Source organism: Fukomys damarensis, unplaced genomic scaffold, assembly GCF_012274545.1.
Source record: "Fukomys damarensis isolate Sample0158 unplaced genomic scaffold, DMR_v1.0_HiC HiC_scaffold_29, whole genome shotgun sequence".
Classification (NCBI taxonomy): Eukaryota; Metazoa; Chordata; class Mammalia; order Rodentia; family Bathyergidae; genus Fukomys; species Fukomys damarensis.
The window spans coordinates 13,527,542-13,547,811 of NW_022900941.1; the positions used below are offsets into that span (position 1 = coordinate 13,527,542).

At 37.0% G+C, this 20,270-nt stretch overlaps 1 protein-coding gene across 2 annotated transcripts in view; it reads right to left on the reverse strand.

Annotated features, from left to right (window-relative positions):
- Nucleotides 1-20,270, reverse strand: part of Dpp10 (dipeptidyl peptidase like 10) — a 1,319,241-nt gene that overhangs the window by 660,407 nt on the left and 638,564 nt on the right. The window lies entirely within an intron of this gene.

The window sequence follows — 20,270 nt, forward strand, 5'->3', positions numbered from 1 at the left end:
CGCTCCACTGGGCGCGCTGCAGCGCCCAGACCAGGCAGAGGGCGGAGCGGGACACCGGCCCGAGCCCTCCCGGGGGCCAGCGGCAGCGCTCAGGATCTGAGAGGCTGTCCCCGATCGTGACGGGGGCTCTGCGCCGCCTGACTGGGGTCAATAGACCTCCTCTGCCTCCGGCTGGATTCCTCAGATAGCTTCCCGGTCAATGCCAGTGAAATTTCTAAAGGCTGGTTAAATAACGGTAGTAATATGATAACCGTATTGACGATAACCTGTTCTTTAACCTCTCCTAAATACATAGAAAAAAAAAACTCCGTATTTTAAGTTCTCCCGCTCTACACAACCCTCCTCTGTTCACAGTATGTTTATTGGGCACCGGCCATGTGTCAGACACACAGTAAAGACCAAGGTGTGTGAGGAAGCGACTACCAAGGTAGCCCTGTGGAAACCCCTGGCTGCCTGGAGCCGCTTTATAATGAGGTGCATGGAGCCCTGAGCAGGGATACAAATCAATTAGGCCACGTAGCTCCTTGTGAACTTGCCCACTTTCACCCAGATCCACAAGAGTCTGGTTTTCCCCTGGGGCTCTAGGGATGCTTTGCCTTAGGCCGATAGACCACAGTTGTCCAGTCCCAGGAAGAGGCTGTAGGGACTGCTCACCAGACACCAGGCAGGAGGGAGTCAGACGTTCATGAGTTCAGCACCAGCCTAGCCGGGCAGTCCCAGAAAGTAGCAGAGAATAGGAGCAGAGGTGTGGGGTAGCACTGAGTGGGTTTTATTAATGAAGGACACACCCTTGTCTGAATTATTCAGTCCACGAACTAGCCACTTGTTAGCCTAGTGGTCGATGTGGGACTTGAAGAGGTTGTGCTCCTGTCTTGTTAATTCCTAAAACGTGAATTATTATGCTTGTCCCAAATGGTAATTTTAATAATAGCCCCTTTACAATGAATTGCTTAAGAAGTACATCAGTGCTCACCAATAGAAGGAATGTGGATGAAGGAATATCTAGCTTTTGAAAGATATGCACTCCAGGGCATACTGGGAGTGACCTACTTGTTTCGTTTCAGTACAAATAAGTTTTTGATAGGAGTAACTTTCTATTTGTAAAAATGTAAGTCAAGTATTTAAAAAAGAAACACCAGTAAAATAGCTATTGCGGAGTTTATCAAGTAAATTTGACAATCTAGAATTTTCCCTCACATGTAATTTGAGAGGTGGAGGCAAGTGATATGCATTATTCAGAGAACGTTTCCATCTTTATATTTTGATCTTCTTTTCATTACTAGGGTAGATTCACCCTTTCAAGTGTTTCCATTTTGAACAATCCGCCTGACTTGAAGGAATTTACTTTCTGTCAGAGATTTTGTCACACAAGACAAGTACACACTAGAGGGAATTATTTTCATTCTATTTAAGATTACTTATTTGATTGAATGCAATGGTTGAACTTGTATCCATTTTCAGTATTCAGTTTAAGATTTATTTTGGTTACAAATCAAGACATAAATTGTTATAGGTTTCACATATTTTGTGCATCTGTGAGATTCTTCTTTTTTTTCAGGAAGGCTTCTTTGATTTGACTCTACTTTTTTAGGGTGGGTTATTTTTTCAAATTAAGATCATAATTTTTAGCTGATGAGATTTAGGTTAAGGACACTAATTAAAAATTAATGACATGTTAACTCCTTTGTCAACTTAGATATTCTTTCTTTTTTTTAATGTGATGTACTCGAATTACAATGTAAGATTTTCTACTTCATTTGCAACTTAATTTCTTATGGAGCAAAGAAAATTCTGATGCCCAAGAGAAATAAACAAACACCACCTTTAGAGAAAACGATTGCTCTTTTCTTTTATATGGTTTCTGATTATGGTATCATTAAAGGAAAAAAAATGAAAACACCATTTTCCACTGAAAATGTCTATAAAACTTTGAAGCTCCTCATGTAGATTTAACCTTGATACACTGTAGGCCAGAAGCACCTGAACAAGACTGCCCGGCCTCAGATGCTATGCGCTGAGCCCACAGAGAAGCCATGTAGTGCCTGTGTTCACTTTCTTACATGATAAAATCAAAGTATTTAGACTAGGTGATCATAAAGACCATTTTATTCCTCCAAATTTCTCAAAGTCTATATTGAGTTTATAAATCAAAAGACTATTTTCTCAGTGATAAATTATTTACATATGCTTACAGTTTTGTGGATGGGTCAACTAATGCTAGAAATACATTTTTAAAATGAATAGCTGGGTGACTGCGTCAGAGAGGATCCACAGTATCCATCCAAAATGTCCCATGCTGTCTCACTACATGTATGTGGGTGGTAATAATTTTTCTTAATAATATTTTTAGGATTCAAAAAATAAAGATGCAAATTATTTCTTAGGATGCAAACTTCTAATTAAGGAGAGTTTTAGTACTCATTGCCACAAAATATCTTTGAGGCACTAACTTAGGGAAAACCATATACTGTATTTCATAACACTCACACAGTGGAAAAGGAAACTTTCTTACAGTTTTCATGGAATTGAATCAGACTGTTACAACGGAAAATGATTTGCAGTGATCTCCAAGTAAAATTTCCTCCTCTTAAGGACATAAATGTTTCGCAAAATAAATATGACCATTTCATTCAAAAATGTTTTGTAGAAATCACCTCAACTCTTTCCTTCTAAAAACTGAAATCACACAAATTCCAGTTTCAGAATCCTGTGTAAACATAACTTATAATTCTGCTTCCTAGGTGTATTTTTTGGGGGCCTAAAATTGCTAAAAACCTTGGTCCCATACAGTATTGTGAAAAATCTACAGTATCTTTCTCTCCTTCTTCAATAATTCCTTAAAACTAAGATGCCAATGCAGTATATCTAATTCTATCTAGAAATGATGAGGTGAACTTTTGATGGTCGGTTATCATCTACCTGATAACTGACTCAAGATTAACTGATTCAAGATTGTCATTAATCTATTTCAGCATCAGTATCAGGAATAGGTTGTTCCAGAAATATACAAGTCATGCATGCTGTATTCAATCTTCCATATCAAAAAGTATACTCAGGAAAAAGAAACTAAAATTTACTTTCCGACAACAACCAAGAAATAAACAAGGCAGGGTTAAGCTGTGATATGTCAGAGAAAGACAAAAACTCCTTGAGATTTTTGAAGCAGAGTAGCCTTTATAGACAAACTTCAATCTCAGATAAATTAGATAAGAAAAAGAGAACTGTGCAAGCAGCTCATTCCTTAGAATTTTTCACTGCCTTTTCCTTCTCTTCTCTCTTCTGAAGCAAATCTGCAGTGTCATGTAAAGGCCACCTTGACAGAGAGTTCCCTGGCATTAACCAGTCCTCTCTTGAGTGTCTATAACAAGCAAGTTTTTGAGTGTTGTCTTCAGAGAGTTGGCCTGAAATTTGCCCAATCAGCTCTTTGCAGATGAAGAAACACTTTTAGTTCACATCTTCTGCTATCATTTGGTTTTGATTTATAAATCACCTCTGCTCACCTTGATTGGTTTCTTGAATTCCCCAAAGTATATATTGTGTCCTTGGGTAAAAAACCAATACACAGTGACCAATATTCAGAAATATGCTACATTTTAGAAGTTCTAGCCAATATATTCCAACCTGCGTATTTTAAAAGAGAAAAAGAAAACAGAAAGAAGGCACTACATATTTAAGTGATATCCATGTACACAAACAAATCATACTGCTCTGAGGTTCCTTTAGCATTAAGTAAACTTTTTGTCCGTCTCTGTCTATAACTGAAAGACTTTCCTGTTATAAAAATTCATAGCCCAATTATGATCTCTGGTGGAAGCAGACAGAGTTGCAATATCCGGAGAGTCATTCTTGTTGCTCACTGGAGACCCAGAGATTGACAAACTGCTCATTCATCCTGAGTTTCAATGTGGTAGAGACTCATTGGTTGTTATATTTACACAACTCACGTCTGCCTTTCACTCCACAGACTTCTATAACAAATATCAGAGCACCAAGATCATAAAACAATGCAGATTATTTTCCCATGTATGATTTTTTTCTCCATATGTACAGCAGAATCATGCAGCAAATTAAAATGAGAATGTGAGAAATTTTCCTATGATGACTATTTTTACCCACTAGATGCTCAGAGGATTGAATTTATTTATTTAGCAGTATCATTTAACGATTGGTCACGTTGGCATGGAAAATCAAAGACCTTTTATTTCTTTTAATTGATATGTGACTATTTTTTATGATCTTTGTGATATTATTACTGTTATTACTGGTTACTTTTTTCCTGGACAATCACACCTCTTTAGAGATAAAGTTTTTTGCATCAGACTCCACCCACAAATGGCAAAAAAGATCATGAGATATAAAAATGTATATAGAATTATTGGCATAAAATCGTGTTCTTTTCAGATAATGAGTGTACCTAGGGTGAATAAATTTCTCTGAACCTGGTATTTCTTGTTGCTCTAAATAAGATTAGCAATTATTCAAAACAATCTTTTTGTCCTTAGAAAAATATATATTTCTAAGCTTTCTCTTACATTCAAACGTTATATGCAATTACCTGGCTTCTTATATAATTCCCTGAACTGCTCCAAGCACATATACTCTACTAGTCCAGATGGACTGCATACCAGTAATACAGACCCCTTCTTATATTCATTTACCCATCTATTTGTTACATGTTCATATCTATTTGGCAGAAAACGGAAATGATATGTCACTCAGTATCTGTTTTGCAAATCTAAATATTTAGTTAAATCACAAGGGAGAGGAGAGAGAAGAGAGGATCCAGAGAAAACATGGTATGAAAAATGTGTGGGGAGTTGCTAAAAGAATGCATGCTGAAGATGTTAGGGATTTTAGTGTCTGAATTCTTCTATTTTTATTAGTGCTGTCATCAGAATAATAAAATACTTGATGTTCTCTTGGTTAGATAAAAAACATTCTTCCTGTCATTGTTTGCATAAAATGTCTTTGTGCAATTTTACAATGCACAGCCCAAATTGTAACTTCCTCTTTCTTCTGTAGGTGATTTATAGTCTATATTCTCGATTAATTTCAAGTTTTCCTTTTCTTGTAATATTTTATCATGTGTTACACTTAAAAGTTACACAATAAGTGCCAGTGGAGAAGGTGGAGATAATCTTTAACAAGACAGTTCATATAAATCAATGACTAGAGAAATACCTTATAATGAATTAGTTATTGACTTAGAAATGTTTGTATAAGTGTCTAATCTTCGTTGCTAGGACGTCAGGTCTTACAGAATGGATCGGCCGTTCTAGTCAATGATTGCCTGACTTCTACATGCACAAGCGATCCACTTGCTCTTCCATCTTCTCAAATATAACCAGTTTAAACTGTGCATATCAGGGTGGTGGTGAGCAAGGGTCTGATTGGTCTCCATGATCAAGTAGGGGAAATTTCCTAGGAAATCGTGGGAAAAATGTTAGCTTACAAGCAGTGCATGCATGAGAAGCACTTCATAGTTTTCATAATCCTGTGTCAAGGTCTAAGTACGCTGAAGCAGCCTGCATCCTGTGTAGTCTTAAAATTTAACTTCCAGGGCTTCTTTCCAGCATAGGACCACACCCTGGGGAAAAACTACTAGGAATGGAATGGAAATTGAAAAGAATAGAGCTGTGAGATTCAGGAAAGAAAACTCCATGCAAAAGGTGATCAAATTCCGGAAATCTAAGAAAGCGAGCTACCATATATTTTCAATATAACATGATAACAAAAGGGAAAATCTCTTCGAAGTTGGGATGTACTTTTAACAAACAAAAAGTTAATGCTAAACCGACATAAAAATTAGCAACAGAAAACTATCAAGGCCAAATACTGTGTAAAGGTTAGCATTACAATAAAATCACCACAATAAAAAATGTCTCTATATAGTATAAATTAGCAAATTGAAGTTCACAGTCCAAATCCAATTCATTTCCTGTTTTTATAAATAAATTGTATTGGAATATAGCCAAATTCATCTATGTATTGTCTGACTGTAGACAGAATGTTAAGTGCTTTGACAAAGATACATGGACTGTAAAGAATAAACTATTTACAGCCTCAAACTTTATATTTGTGAACTTCTGTTAACAAAAGTAGAATGTCATAGACATCATGCTTAACTTTTTATTTTATTTATTTTTTAATTGAGTTTATTGGTACATTCTAGGTATACAGTACAGTTACATTCATTGTTGGGATCTTGTACCTCTACATGACAGGTCTTGGTTCTCATTTTTTCCCTGTGTCCCTGCCCTCCCTTCACCCCCTCCTCCCCTCCCCATTTACAACCAATTTATTTCCATCTTTTCATTTCCTCACATTTTTTTCTTTTTCCTTATTACCCTTCCCTTACCCATTCCACGTTCCATACACCTTTAGCCCTTTTCTTCCCATTTCACAATTTGTTATCTCATTAGGATCTTATTTACTATTACAGTTTATTCACATCAGAGAAACTATTCAGTATTTTCACATGTGTGACTTATTTATTTCACTTAGGAGTATATCCTAAATATGTATCCATTTTCCTATGAATGAATCTAATTTCATGCTTAATATTTTAAAAAACTATGGTGTATTATTTCAAGATGAGTAAAGGGCATTTAGAAAATCTTATAATGAACAATATTAATTAAAATGGGACAATGGAAAAAGTTTAAGAATTTGCAATAGAAAAAAAAGCATCATTTTAGAAAAAGATCTAGAAAGACCATAAAAGAAAATATTCTAAGTGAGTCAGTGGAGGAAATAGAAAAATTTTAAAAACCCAAAAGAATAGAGACAGAAATTGCGAGCTAAGTTAATATGTGTTGTAGAGGGTAAAAAAAGATCAATGCAGTCTATGACAGTTTCTGTGTAGAACAAAGCAAAGGAGAAATCAAATTTAAGAAGATGATCCTGAAACTGAAAAAAAAAATTAAACTTAATGAAAACCACATAGTGTGCCTGAGAATATTAACAGATCACAATTAACAAAAAGTGAAATTAAGTGATAAGGAAAAGTAATTCTTTCATCATGGAGGTAAAAAATGACAATTGATTTTAAAATAAATTAATATTAAACTATTATTAGACTTTTGGAGAGAAGCACTTTATCCAGTTCAATTATTATTTTTTTCATTGAGTTTATTGATACTTTTTAAGTATACAGCACTTTTTCCAAGAGGGAAAAAAATGAAGTGACACATTTAAAATACTCAATAAAAGAAAATGTGAACCAAGGATTTTATACAGTAAAGCAAAGCTATGAGTTTAAAGACCGTAAAGAGACTGTAATGTACATGCAAGCACTCAAGAAATATTGTCCTAAGGAATCTATGTTAAGAAATCTAAGAATGAGCTCCAGAAAATTAAATGTCTGGAACGTCACAGTTAATTAACAATATAACAGAAGGGGTACACTCATATGCAATTTTAACTTTTTTAGCAACAATCTAAAAAAATAAAAAGTAACAAAAGTGTTTAAATTAACGATATTTTATTTAGCCAAAAACATTGAAAATGTCATTATGATAAGCAATTTATAAAAATCACGTATGGTATATTTTGCATTATGTAATAATTTTCCCAAACTCACTGAATATTTTACACTGATTTTACACAAATCAGGTCAGGCTAGTCACATCTCAATTGCCTAATATTGGGCGATGAGGATTGAGCTCAGTGGTTCTGCTGCCTTCCTCACAAGGACAAGGTCTCGGGTTCTAACCCCGGTACCAAAAAAATAAAAAATCAGTTATCTAGTACTGCATCCAAATAGTAGATCTATGGAAAGCTTGGGAGTAGAAATGAACATGAAGACTATGGTGACTACAGAATTAAGACAAATTGATGGTTAAATGAGAAAATGTGCATAATAACTGTAGGAAACAGCTTCACTGCTAATGTTCCTGTACATCCAGTATAAATTAATAGTAATCTCTCCAAATCAGTTCAATTTCAGGAATTTGGTATCAAACTAACCTCCCCTACTTGCATCTTCTTTTGAGAAAACTCAACCAGATAAGCGGCTTCAGTATGCAACAGATTCACTTTCTTTCTTCCTTTCTCTCTCTCCCCTCTCCCTTTTCCCCCTCTCCTCTCTTCCTTTCTTTTTCTTCTTCTCTGCAGCACTGAGGATCAAACTCAGGACTTTGCCCCTGGGAGTCAGGTGTAGCGCTACTGGCTACTGAGCTAAATCCCTGGCCCTACAGCAGATTAACTTTAAAGAAAGGAAAAGGAGGTGCTTGTAGGGAAAAAGGAGAGATGACATGTTGATTAAATTACAAGTAAAACACATCAATTTGCAAACTGATGACTATAGTACCTCAGAATGCATACTTCATGAGTATCCACAAAGAAATTCAAGAAAATGATTACTAAGAAGTCATGACAATGCTTACTTTTGGATGAAGCCTAACAAGAGAATTCTGGGAGATTAGCAAAGCATTCTTTTTTGACATGGGTGGTACTTACAATGGTATTGGCCTCTTAATAATTGCTTGTAGTACTCTATGTCTGTGTTTTATTTTAAAATATAAATTTTGAAAAGGCCTAGTAAGAGTTCCTGGCTTTTACTAAACACTCAATTAAAGGTATCCATTTAGGAATATAAAGTGAAAGGCAGATGTTATACTTAGAATGATTTTTTCTGCTCTTACTTTTTTAAGGTAACAATAAACCTCCAGCTCTCCAGGATCACACTGTATTTCTAATATATGTACTGAATAAAATTACTTCTTCATTTCCAAAGTATGTTTGTGGCATTCAAAGCAGAAAGGTAACCTTATTTATGTTTTAGAATTCTTTGGCTCTTGCAAACACCAGAACAGATTGAAGAGGTTGTAAGGAGGATGCTGCTTATATTACTGGGGAATCCTCACAGCAAGACCATTAACTCATTTGCATACTGTTAATTACCGTATCAATTTAACCTACATTTGACACCATGGACTAATCTGCACACTGTGGTCTGTTTATTCAGTTCCAAATTTACCTGTAAAAAGTAATGGGTCCTAATCTAAGCCCATTCTTTCTTACTGATGGTAGAATTACACAGTCTGAAGAATAACAAATAATCTTCTTAACAGGATTTGTGGTTGCAGGTGACCAGCTTCTTACCTTTCTGAATGCCATGAATTGTATGCCCATAGGGCTAGAATCCTAAGTCTGGAATTTCTAGTTGTGGATGGGTCTGTAGCTTGTTATTCTAACTGAGCATTGGCTTGTATTAAAAAAATACCTTCTGCATGACACCTGGCTTGGCACCATCTGCCCTCAAATTGTCAAGTTGTAGTCCAGTGGGCTGTGTCTCAAGGTCCAAAATGAGGTTTTCCAATATGCCCGAGAAACACTACAGTCTCCAAATTTTCACATCCTTGAAGACACTCACTCTTAATGCACATTTACTCCACCTAAAAGCATTTGCAGATTTATTTAGAGTCCTCAGAAAGGCTGCCCCTGCCCATTCTAGTGAAAAGTGCTTCCTTCCATTTTCCAGAGTACTTAAATTCTCTCCATTAAATTCTCTATGCATTTGTCTCATAGCATTTAGTTACTTAACTCACATTTTAGCACTCTTTCCATTCTGCCACTCCACTGAGTTCATTGTATTTTGTTTTAGTTTTACTATGAATAATAAAAATAGAGGAAACAATAGTAGCTCATATCTGTTGACTCTAATGTAAATCAGGCCCTTTCTAATGCTTTTAGAGCAATAACTTTAAAGGGCAGACACTCTTTCTACCTCCATTTAGAGTAGCATACCTCAAGTCCTTAAAGAGGCCTGCCCAAAGTTCCGCAAATATTCAGAATAAACAGGGATTTGAACACATGGAATCCTATTGCTAAAATCCTTAACAGTGTTTTATTTCAAATCACAAGCTGTAAAGAATAAGAGTTTATTTTAATACACAGTTTTCAGACAGTCCTGCTATATTGAATTTTCTGACTTCAAATGACTGAATACTATTAAAAGCTTCATATAATTTTGTTATTTAATTAAAAGGTAATATACATATAGATATAATCTATCATAATGCTAGAAATGTTTTGTATAATCTATGTCCAATTTATCTGGCACAGTAGATACTTAAATCCAATTTTATGCAACAAAAATACCATAAACTATATGGCTTATTGGCAACAAAAAACATTTCTTATAACTTAAGATCTTGTGGAAGTTCAAACTCCAGGTGCTGGCAAATTGGTGTCCGTTGAGGCCCTACTTTCTGTTCATAGATGGTACCTTATTTCCTAACAAGGTGTAAGGAACAGGCAGCTTTCAGGAGCCTATTTTATAAAGGCTTTATCCCAATAATATCATGCATGTGCTCAAATTGATGAACCAATACTAATATATCATTATATTACTAGCCTCATGATTTAATTCACAGACATCTCCCAAAGATGCCATCTCCTAACTCTGTCACCTTGGTGGCTACAATTTTAATATATGAATTTAGGAGGGAAAAAGCATTCAGACCATAACAAAAAATAGATAGTAGATGTTCAGAAGAATTGACTTTTTTGCCTATTATCAAATTTATCTCTAGTGTAGAACTCTACAGAGAAAAGTTTTTCTAAATATCTTCTAATTAGGAGACATAGAAAAGTGATTATTCAGATATGTTTAAGATATATTTTATTATAATTTATTTTCAAAATAATTTATTTCAATATAATTCATTTTAGGTGAGTAATTGTGTTTTTGCAAATATATGCAAAAGAGAAATGCCTGATGCAAGGTGTAAGCAAACTACTAAAGCTTGTAGGTGGACACTGAGTAACCTCAGCATGGTGGTACAGTGGTTGGCAGTCTTGTGTGTGCCTCATACCTTCCCACATCAGGTAGAGAGTTATGGATTCTAACGGGATGGTATTACCATTACCCTCACGAAGCAGGAGACTCAGGGGTCACACTTCCTGGGTGAAATGTTGTGATAAGAGATAAGATTTGGAGTAAAAGAAATCCAAGGAGCATAAACACAACATTTATTATGATATATTTAATTTCACTAAATTTCAGTTATATTTCTGCAGTGCTCACAATATTAATGGTAACTGATTTATAAGGTCATAAGACAACATGAAAAGTGCTGTACATAGTGTCTGGTACATGGGAAGTGAAAAATGAATGCTAGCCAATTGTGACATTGGTGATCTTCACAGCTATGTAGGTATTCTCAACGGTGTCGGCCAATAGGAATTTACAAGTTAAAACAGCGAGATGCAGTGAAATTTTACACATGTATTAGAAAGACTAAAATCTAAAATTCTGATAACACTAAATGCTGACAAAAAAGTGTGGAGTAACTGAAACTCTCCCTGCTGGAGAGAGTGTGAAATGGTATAAATACTCTGTGAGAGAGTTAAGCAGTTTCTTACAAAACTAAATACACGTTTACGATATTCTTACATTCTTATACTACCACATTGCAGCAGTATTTGCTATGGCTTATGCCTAGATGTCTCCCCAAAGCCTCATGCTTTGGTCACAAATGACATCTAAAAAACAGTTCATAACACTTATGAACACATTTATGAATATGATCTCATGTTCTCTGAAAGGAAAACAACCTATATTTCATTAATATGAAATTTGTGGAAAAGTTTCCTATGAAAATGTGATTTTTACTCACCTTTATGTTAGGTACATTATAAGTCTTTTGAACACCAAAAGTCCTTTAAGAAAACTTTATAACTTTTTAAAACTTAGCTACATAATTATGATTATAACAAAAATGTATAAAGTGAATTCTTATTTCCTTCTGAGTTAATCCTACATGTAAGTATTTATTTCGCTTCTGTCCTGCCTCCTTGTAATATCCTACCCCAAATTTGAGCAAAGAATGTGTTAATAAATCATTTCCCATTTTAAAAAACTCTATAACAAAACATAAGTGTTGCTGCATTCACAAATATGAAATATGAAATGAAGAAAGAACACTCAGGGTAATCTCTAGTTTCATAGAGACATGGAACACTGGAAAAGTGATGACTGGAAACTGAGATATGCTCTCGGTAAAATACGTACGACTGGATTTAAAAAATTTAGCTGCCCTTCCCCCACCCAAAAGAGTAACATGCTTAAGTATTGATTTTATATTGAGTACTATTTAAATTTTAATTAATTTTGTTGGTACACTTAAGGTATACAATATGACATTCATCATTGAAAATTTGCACCTTTACATAATCCATCTTGCTTCTTGTTTTTTCCCCATTCCCCTGCCCTCCCTTCAACCCCTCCACCAGTCCCTATCTACAAAGAATTTGTTTCCATTTTTTTCTCATATTAAAATATTATGATGCCTATATTAAATAACATGTTATCAAAATGAACTTTATATGTTTCTTTCTGGCTTTAAGAATATGGCTACTAGAAAAGTTGAAATTATAAATATGGCAAACTTCACATTTCTTTTCTACCATGCCAAACTGTGAAATTCTTAACTAATTTCTGGCATATAATTGGTCCTCTAAACGTTAATGCTATCTTTTACCTACTCATCTTTAGTTTTCATAGTTATATTCAAAATTTATTTTTTATCATAAATTTTTCCCTCCTCGACAATTAGTGCCAGATTGAACCCCCTAGATAGCACTCAACTCTCCATTTTCTATTACAATCAACTTTCCCACTCATCACCTGTAAGCTGAAGCCCATTTCTGAGCCCCTCCTAGCAACTTCCAGTACTATCTCAATTGAGACTCCTGGTGTGCTATTCTTTCTCCAGTTCCTTGATATCCTGGATGAGAGTCATTTCCTTGCTTTCCTGTGAAGTACTCTCAATTTTCAATAGCCGCATTGTTTCCCTTACACTCTGCATTAGTTTTCTACATTTTGTAATACCTTCATTATCTCACCATTTTCATGGATCAGGAATCAAGCACAGCTTAGCTAGGTCTTCAGCTTAATATCCAGTGATGCCAGAAGCAGGAGAATTGGGAGGAATCTGTTTCACAGCTCACTCAGTTTTGTTGCTATTCTTGTTTTCTGGTGCTGAGGAACCAATGCAGGGTTTTGCACAAGCTAAGAAGACACCCTGCCACGGAGATATAGCCCTAACCAACTCATTTTGTGTTAGCGTTCATTGCCTCGCAACTGTCTGAGTAAGCTCACCAGTTTTTACTGATTTGGCCCTCCAGTCCTAGAGACCACCCAGAGTTACTTCTCTGCTACATAATCCTCTTCAGAGGCAGCTCACAGCATGGCTGTTTGCTTTCTCAAAGTTAACAGAACTTCTCATTCCTGTTTGCTAAAAATGACTCTTCCACAATGTAATAGAAATAAAAAGATGGATACCATCAGGTCTTGATTTCTGCCTGCCCTCTAGGACAGAGGTTACATAAGGATGCAATTCACATGCCACCATTCTTGCATCCTGGTTTATGTACCTGGCACAAACCTCTTTGGTTGTGTCTGGATTTCTGCCTTTCCTCATAGGCCACCTTTTCCTACCATCTTCAGACCATCTAAGGCACTTAGATGTCTCTTCCTGTCACTCACGCAGACAGACAATTTCTCGGGCACCTACTCTTAACTCTCCGCGGTACCCACAGTTGGGTTGGGGTTCCTTTTGCCTTTCAGTTTTCTTCCTTTCCTTCTCCCCTCCTTCTCCGTTCACTTTTCTTGATGCCTTTTGTTCCTTCTTAGTTTCTGATATGCAGTTGCTCCTCGATTTAAAATGTGGCTATGTCTCCTAAACCCACTCGCAATTTAAAACATTGAGAGTTGGAAATATTTAATGCACCTAACCTATCAAATATCACAGCTTAGCTTAGCCTGGCATAATGTGTTCTGAACATTTCTATAAGTTTGCAGGTGAGCAGAATACCCAATAAAAAAGCTATTTTACAACAAAATATTACACATCTCATGCAATTTACTGAATATTGTCTTGAATACTTCAAAAAAAAGAATACTTGTCCTAGTATAATTTCATACTACCATAGAGCCAAAAACTCATTCACTCATGAATTCAACCACTGTAAGTCAAGGTATGTGTATGGCTGATTCTTTGGATTCAAATGTAAGTCAACTTAAACTTTAAAATAATAGCAAATCTTTTCATGGCATTCAAAGCATGAGTAATATAAATTTCCTCCCTATCTCCTCAAGGATTCCTCTGGAATAGCTGAATAATTGTCAGGCAGGTGGCTCTTCCCAAAGATAATAACTATAAACACTGAACAAACTGCAAAAAGCAACTACCTGAAGGCACTGGCAAGTGACAAAAGCAGTCAGATTCTGGATGAGAGTCAATACTTGGAAGACAGGAGCAGCACTAGGTGATTTTTCCATTTTCACAGCATCTAGCCTGAGGAAAGGTTTCAACCCTCATCTTGCAAAGAAGCTACCAAAAAATCATTTAAAATTGTCTAATTTTCTAATTGAATCATGAACTACAAGCGTTTGGGGCAGATTCTAAATGGGTGGAAAGAGGTGGGGCGAGGTGTAGTTCAGTGAGAGAGCTCTTTTTAAGTATGAGCAAGGCCCTAGTTTCATCCCAATCATTGCAGAGAAATTAATTAGTTGTTAAAAGTCCAAACAGCTGTTTCTTTTCTTTACAAAAATTATTGTGGATAAAATACCTACAGAATTATCAGCTCTTAGCCAGTATATAAAACAAAGGCTAGATGATCACTTGTTTTTAATCCTAATGTCCCAGCCACTTTCTTCATTGCTGGGACACAAAACCGGACACCCAACAAATTAAAGGAGGAGAGAATGAGTTTGTCTCATAGTTACAGCCCTTGTTCAGCTGACTCCAGGGCAAAAACATGTTGGAAGAGTCTGCTGAAGGGTAGCTGCACAAATCACAGAGAGAAAGAGGGGCCACCAAAGTGATCACAACCTCAGAGATTCGTCTCTTCTGAGAAGACATTACCTCCTAGGAGCAAGATAATTACAGCACCCTCGTGCTCTAATCACCTTCCAAAAGCCCCACCTCTGGACCCATGAGGCTTTGGAGGGGTGTTCTAGATATAAATAATAACATCTGTGCATGAGGAGGAACCGTCATCTGTATGTCAGAATTCACATTGGAGAGAAATTCTGTGCAGTCAATTAGTCACACTTGAAATTGAAGAATGGGCTAGAGTAACTCAGTATAGAATAGATTCCTCCCTGGGTAACAATGTTTATTTCTTATGTATTCATATTTTTAAGGAAATATTTCAGCCCCAGCTCTGGAAATTATGTGGTGGTAATGGGGTATGGTTATAAAGTTCTTCAAGGGCTCCCTATGTTCCTGAGTAACCGAGCGAGCCAAGCAGTTTACATTTAAAAGTGTCATTGTTTTAAATATTGAAAAATAAATCGAGTAAATTCTACCATACATTGCACACAGCCGTTAGGATTCTCTGACTTAGTACAACATAATGGGTCTCAACTGGAAGGGGTAGATATTCTCTCAGTCTTCGATACTGTATGAAGTGGATCTGCTACCAGGAAAGGGAGAAACATACAACCCTTCTGAAACACATAAAGAACCGGCGGGAGGGATCTAGCAAGTGGCAGAAGCTGCATCTGAGAGCTGCTCTGCTCTCTAGTGTCGCACAGTAAGAACATAGTGGGATGTTTTGGGGACCTGGGAACACCGTGATGTCTAGGGAGGTCAGTCCGGTATGTTAGATAGCTCCCTCGAACCATGATGCCGCCCTCCTTAATGCCTTTAGAATTGATCTGACGTCCAGATGATCTTTGCGTGGGAGTGGCAATGCTTAATAGAATCAAGTCTATTCTACTCTGCACTTTCTGGCATACTGAAAGCCCCAGTGCATTTTACATTTTTTTGTGTGTGTGCCTTCCTTGGCATTAACTATATGTGACTGCATGTGACAGAATTTATAGCCTTGTGGAAATTATTCTCCATCATGAATAGTGACCCATCCACTTATCAAATCCAGTCATTCTTTGTGATCTATTGTGTCTCATATTTTATGAATCCTTGAAGATTTCATTTTCATCAGATTTGCTCTACCCAGGCATCCCACAACACCTTAAAGATTCCCATTGCTTGTGAATTGTCAGTACTACGGTTGTTTTAATACTCACAGTAAACCATCACTTCCTGCTGCCTATATATTTTCTTTGGTATCCTAACTAATGCTTCAATCCCAGCCCCTGAAAGAGGCTATAGTTTATCTGCCTAGCTGCTGGCTACCAATGGTCTATAACAGTGGTGAGGAATCTAGGGCACACCAACTGCAGTGAGCACGCAGAGCCCTCCCTGTCTGCATGGGAGCCAAGCTGCCTCAGAAGCCAAGCCCTGGATACTCAGTTTTAATCCCAGCGATGGCACTTTGTGGTGAGTAAGTGGGTTTTGGGTTGCTGTGTGCACACTCCATCAGTAGAAGTTTCACAGCCACTGATCTGTAACCGTGGGTACAAAGGAAGCACCTTTCCCGCCAGTTCCTCTGCTATTCCCAGGGCCGCTGTGGGCAGCCTCACAGCATTGCTCACCCACTGCTGTCAAGGCATGCCCTACTGTTCCTGAGGTATAATTGTACTTGGACTGTGCACCAATGGCCTACATGTTGAAGGCTTGGTCTCCAATCCAAGGAACTGTTCAGAGGTGGTGGGACTTTTGGGAGATAGGGGCCATTGGAACAAAGTTAGGTCACTGGGGGTCAAGCAGACCCAGGCCTCACCTTTCCCTCTTTTTGCTCTGGCTGTTATGAGATAAACAAGCCCGCTTTGCCACATGATCCCAACATGATGTACTGTGTCACTACAGGCCCAAAGCAACAGAGGCAAGCAACCACATACTGAAAACTCTGAACCCTGGAGCCAAAGCAAACCTTTCCTTCTTTTAAGTTATCTATCTCAAGTATTTGTTACCACAACGGAATGTTGACTCACATACCTTCCAAGAATCGGGGAAGAGCCTAAGGTAGGTGAATCTAGAAGGCAGAAGAATGAGACTTAGTACCTCCAGAATACTAAAGATTCACATTTACAAAGTTCAATGCTGGGTTTTGTTAAGGAACAATATTCCCTTTAGTAAACTTCAACATTAGGATCTAGACCTCCATATCGGAGAACTAGTCAGATCTAGGATATCTCCTACCAACAAAAAGGGTCAGAGGGCCCTCTCAGAGGACAAAACACTCCTCAGACTTAAGCCACTTTATTATTTATTTGTGTTTGGTACTTGGGATTGAACTTGGGCCCTTGTGCTTGTGAGGCAGGCAGTGGAACCACTGAGCCAAATCCCTGGCCCATTAGGCTACTTTAAAAAAGAAAGTTAAGTAGACCAAGGAATTTCGAGGGCTACTGAAGTAGGGGTCTTATAGAACTGTAGCTTTATCTTTTTCCTCCTGGGGTAAGAATGAGGATTCCCATGAAGAGTTCCTCTTTCTCTCTGTCCAACAGAGATGGCTGAAAAAACTTCCAGAAGGGCCTAAGAAATAAAGGACTCTGCAGAGGTTGCCCCAGTCAGACCCTCCTCTCTGGGGCTTCTGAACCCTACTATACTGACCTCTGCTTTTCAATTCTAAATTCTCAAAACATGAATGAATCTCCGATTTGAAACTGCTGAACCTTTGTGTTTGAATTTCTAAACTTGGTCTGCCTCAATTTAGACCAATGGTGTTGATTCCTACTAATCATCATTCCTGGGTTTAGGCCTACCATACTTTGCTTTGTTCCTATCTGCTGATTTTATTTGTATTTAGAACTTTGAGCTTGGCCTAGCAGACACTTTCCTGAGTTCCAGAATCCAGATTTCCACTATCCTTGCATGAGTTCCTTTGTAGTTATGCTTGATTAACTGATCACTTCAGAAAACAGTGAATGATTTTTGCAAAGCCCAGGATTATAGGCACTTGATGAATATTAAGCAGGCTACACAAGTACAGCCTTTAAAGTAGAAAAGCAGAATCCATGTGCTATTATCTGACTCTGTACAATAGAAGATCCTCAAGAAAAATAAGTGTCTTATTTAACCATGTATGTAACTCCTTGTCTAATGCAGGCACTAAATGAATCTTAGATGCCTGAACAAATATAGCATATAGTACATAATCTACTATATCCTCATGAATCTTAAGTCCTATCTTTATTTTCAGAATGTCTCATATCATCTACAGACATTATTCACTCAAGCAAATTGTTGTTTTAAAAATTTATATACCTCATGTCATATCAGTGAACGTGGAGGCACCTTTCAACTTCTCCTAATAGAAAATAGGCATTCATTGATTTTTTTCTTCATAATTCCTCAAGTTCTGATATTACTCTGAGAATGCTCTTGAAAGAAGCTGAAAAAAAAATCTTTGAATTTCTGTTAATGATTTTCATGTTGGAAAGAGACAATGAAAATTAACTGAGGATTTTCCAAACCACACACTTTGCCCCATTTAAAACATCATCTCTATACTGTACAGATGAAAAAATATTTCCAAGTGATCTTAAAAACCTTAGCCACTTTACCAAACATTCATACCTTCTTGACATAGTCAATAGTTTTCATTCCCACTGGAACTTTAGAGTATCTTTATAAAATTCAAAAACTCTGGTAGATTTCCTTGGTCTTGAGAGGTAGGTGGAACCACTGAGCTAAATCCAATAATCTTACAGTATTACTCTAGTCCATCCCTTCTCTCACTTTCCATGATAGATACTTCATAATTTTTGCTCTGTCCCTGAATCTCAAGATGTGCCCTAAAGGATCTTCTCTTTTTTTTTTCTTCCCATAATCTGTACCATTTCAGAAAATAGCCACTTTACTTTTAAAATCACTGGCATCAAAAATGCATAGCCATGGATCACTTTCTTTTATACTTCTCTCCTCTCATACATTACTTCTAATCTCTGAGAAAATGTTGGTGACTATCATTTAAAAACAGATCCTCACTTTTCATTACTTCTACCTAGAAATATGGTCCAAGCACTTAGCATCTTTTGTGTGGATTTTTGTATTTATCTATTTGTTACTCCTTTCGTTATTCCTATTGTTATACACCCTTGCTTTCTTTCTATTTTCTTATAGGAACCAAAAGAAGCTACTAAAAACAGAAGACAGTTTACATTATTCTACTAAAAATGTTCAATGTCCTCTTGTCTTGGTGAAAGGAAGAAACAAATCTCTTACAGTATCCTAACATGTCCCCTCTGGTCTCTCCTTTTGCTGTCACCAGCTCAGAGCCACCACCTCCCATCTGCCTTTCCAAGCTCACAGCCCTGCAACCTCGCTGACATCTTGCTGCTCCTTAACAGAAACTCTGCACCTGCCTACTACTTCTTTTCTCTGAAATATATTTCTCTACAAAGTCCAGATGGTTCATTGTTCCCTTCCCCCAAATCCCTATAAAATGCCTCTGTGCTCACATCTTTCCTGGTCACCTCTCAAAATAGTACCCTCATCACTCTCTCTGCTCTTTAGTCTTATGTTAGTCACCTTTCTGTTATGATAACAAATACCTGAAAAATTCATCACATAGAGAGAAAAGGGTACATTTTGCTTCTTATTTTTGGAGGTTTCAAGCCTTGATCAAGTAGCCCTGTTGGTTTGAGTCTGTTACAACACATTGTGGGGACAGAATATGGTGGAACAAAGCCAGTCACTTCGTGGCTGAGAGGCAAAGGAAGACCAGAAGAGACTGGAGTCCCATAGTCTCCTTTGCGGGCACACCATAATGGCCCAGAGATTTCTTCCCACTACAGCTGGGCTCTGAAAGCTTTCACTGACTTCGAACATTGCCACTCTGGGCAGTAAGCCTTTAAACACATGGGCCCTTGGAGGACATTTAACAACAAAACTATTGCTCTCTAATTTATTATTATTATTGTTTTTTTAAATCCACCACCATCTGAAATATGCTTTTTATTTGCTTATTTGCATATCACTTTTTTCTCCTTCTGGAACACAAATTGCATGCCTCAAGACTTTTGGTTTCTCTACTTCCCATGCCCCAAGTACTCAGAATGATGGCTTTTACTTGAGGACATTAGGTGGATCAGTAACGTGATACATGAATGCAGTGCCCTTTTCAAAGGGATCCCATGTTCTAGAGCTCAGTCTTCCTCATACAACTATTGATCTGGGGCAAATAAGCTCACTTGAGATTTAGTTCATGAACCAAATCCATGTAAGATTGGTAGGAGATCGATCCGCGTATCGTTAACATAGAATCATCCATCTATTTTACAACAAAACAATTTCAAGGTCTTATTTACTATTACAAGTCTCATCTCTGCCTGCAATTTCAGGATAGTTACCTGGATCCCTGGATGTGTCAAAAAAGCTCCTTCTTTCTGCTTTTTTTTTTTTTTTTAT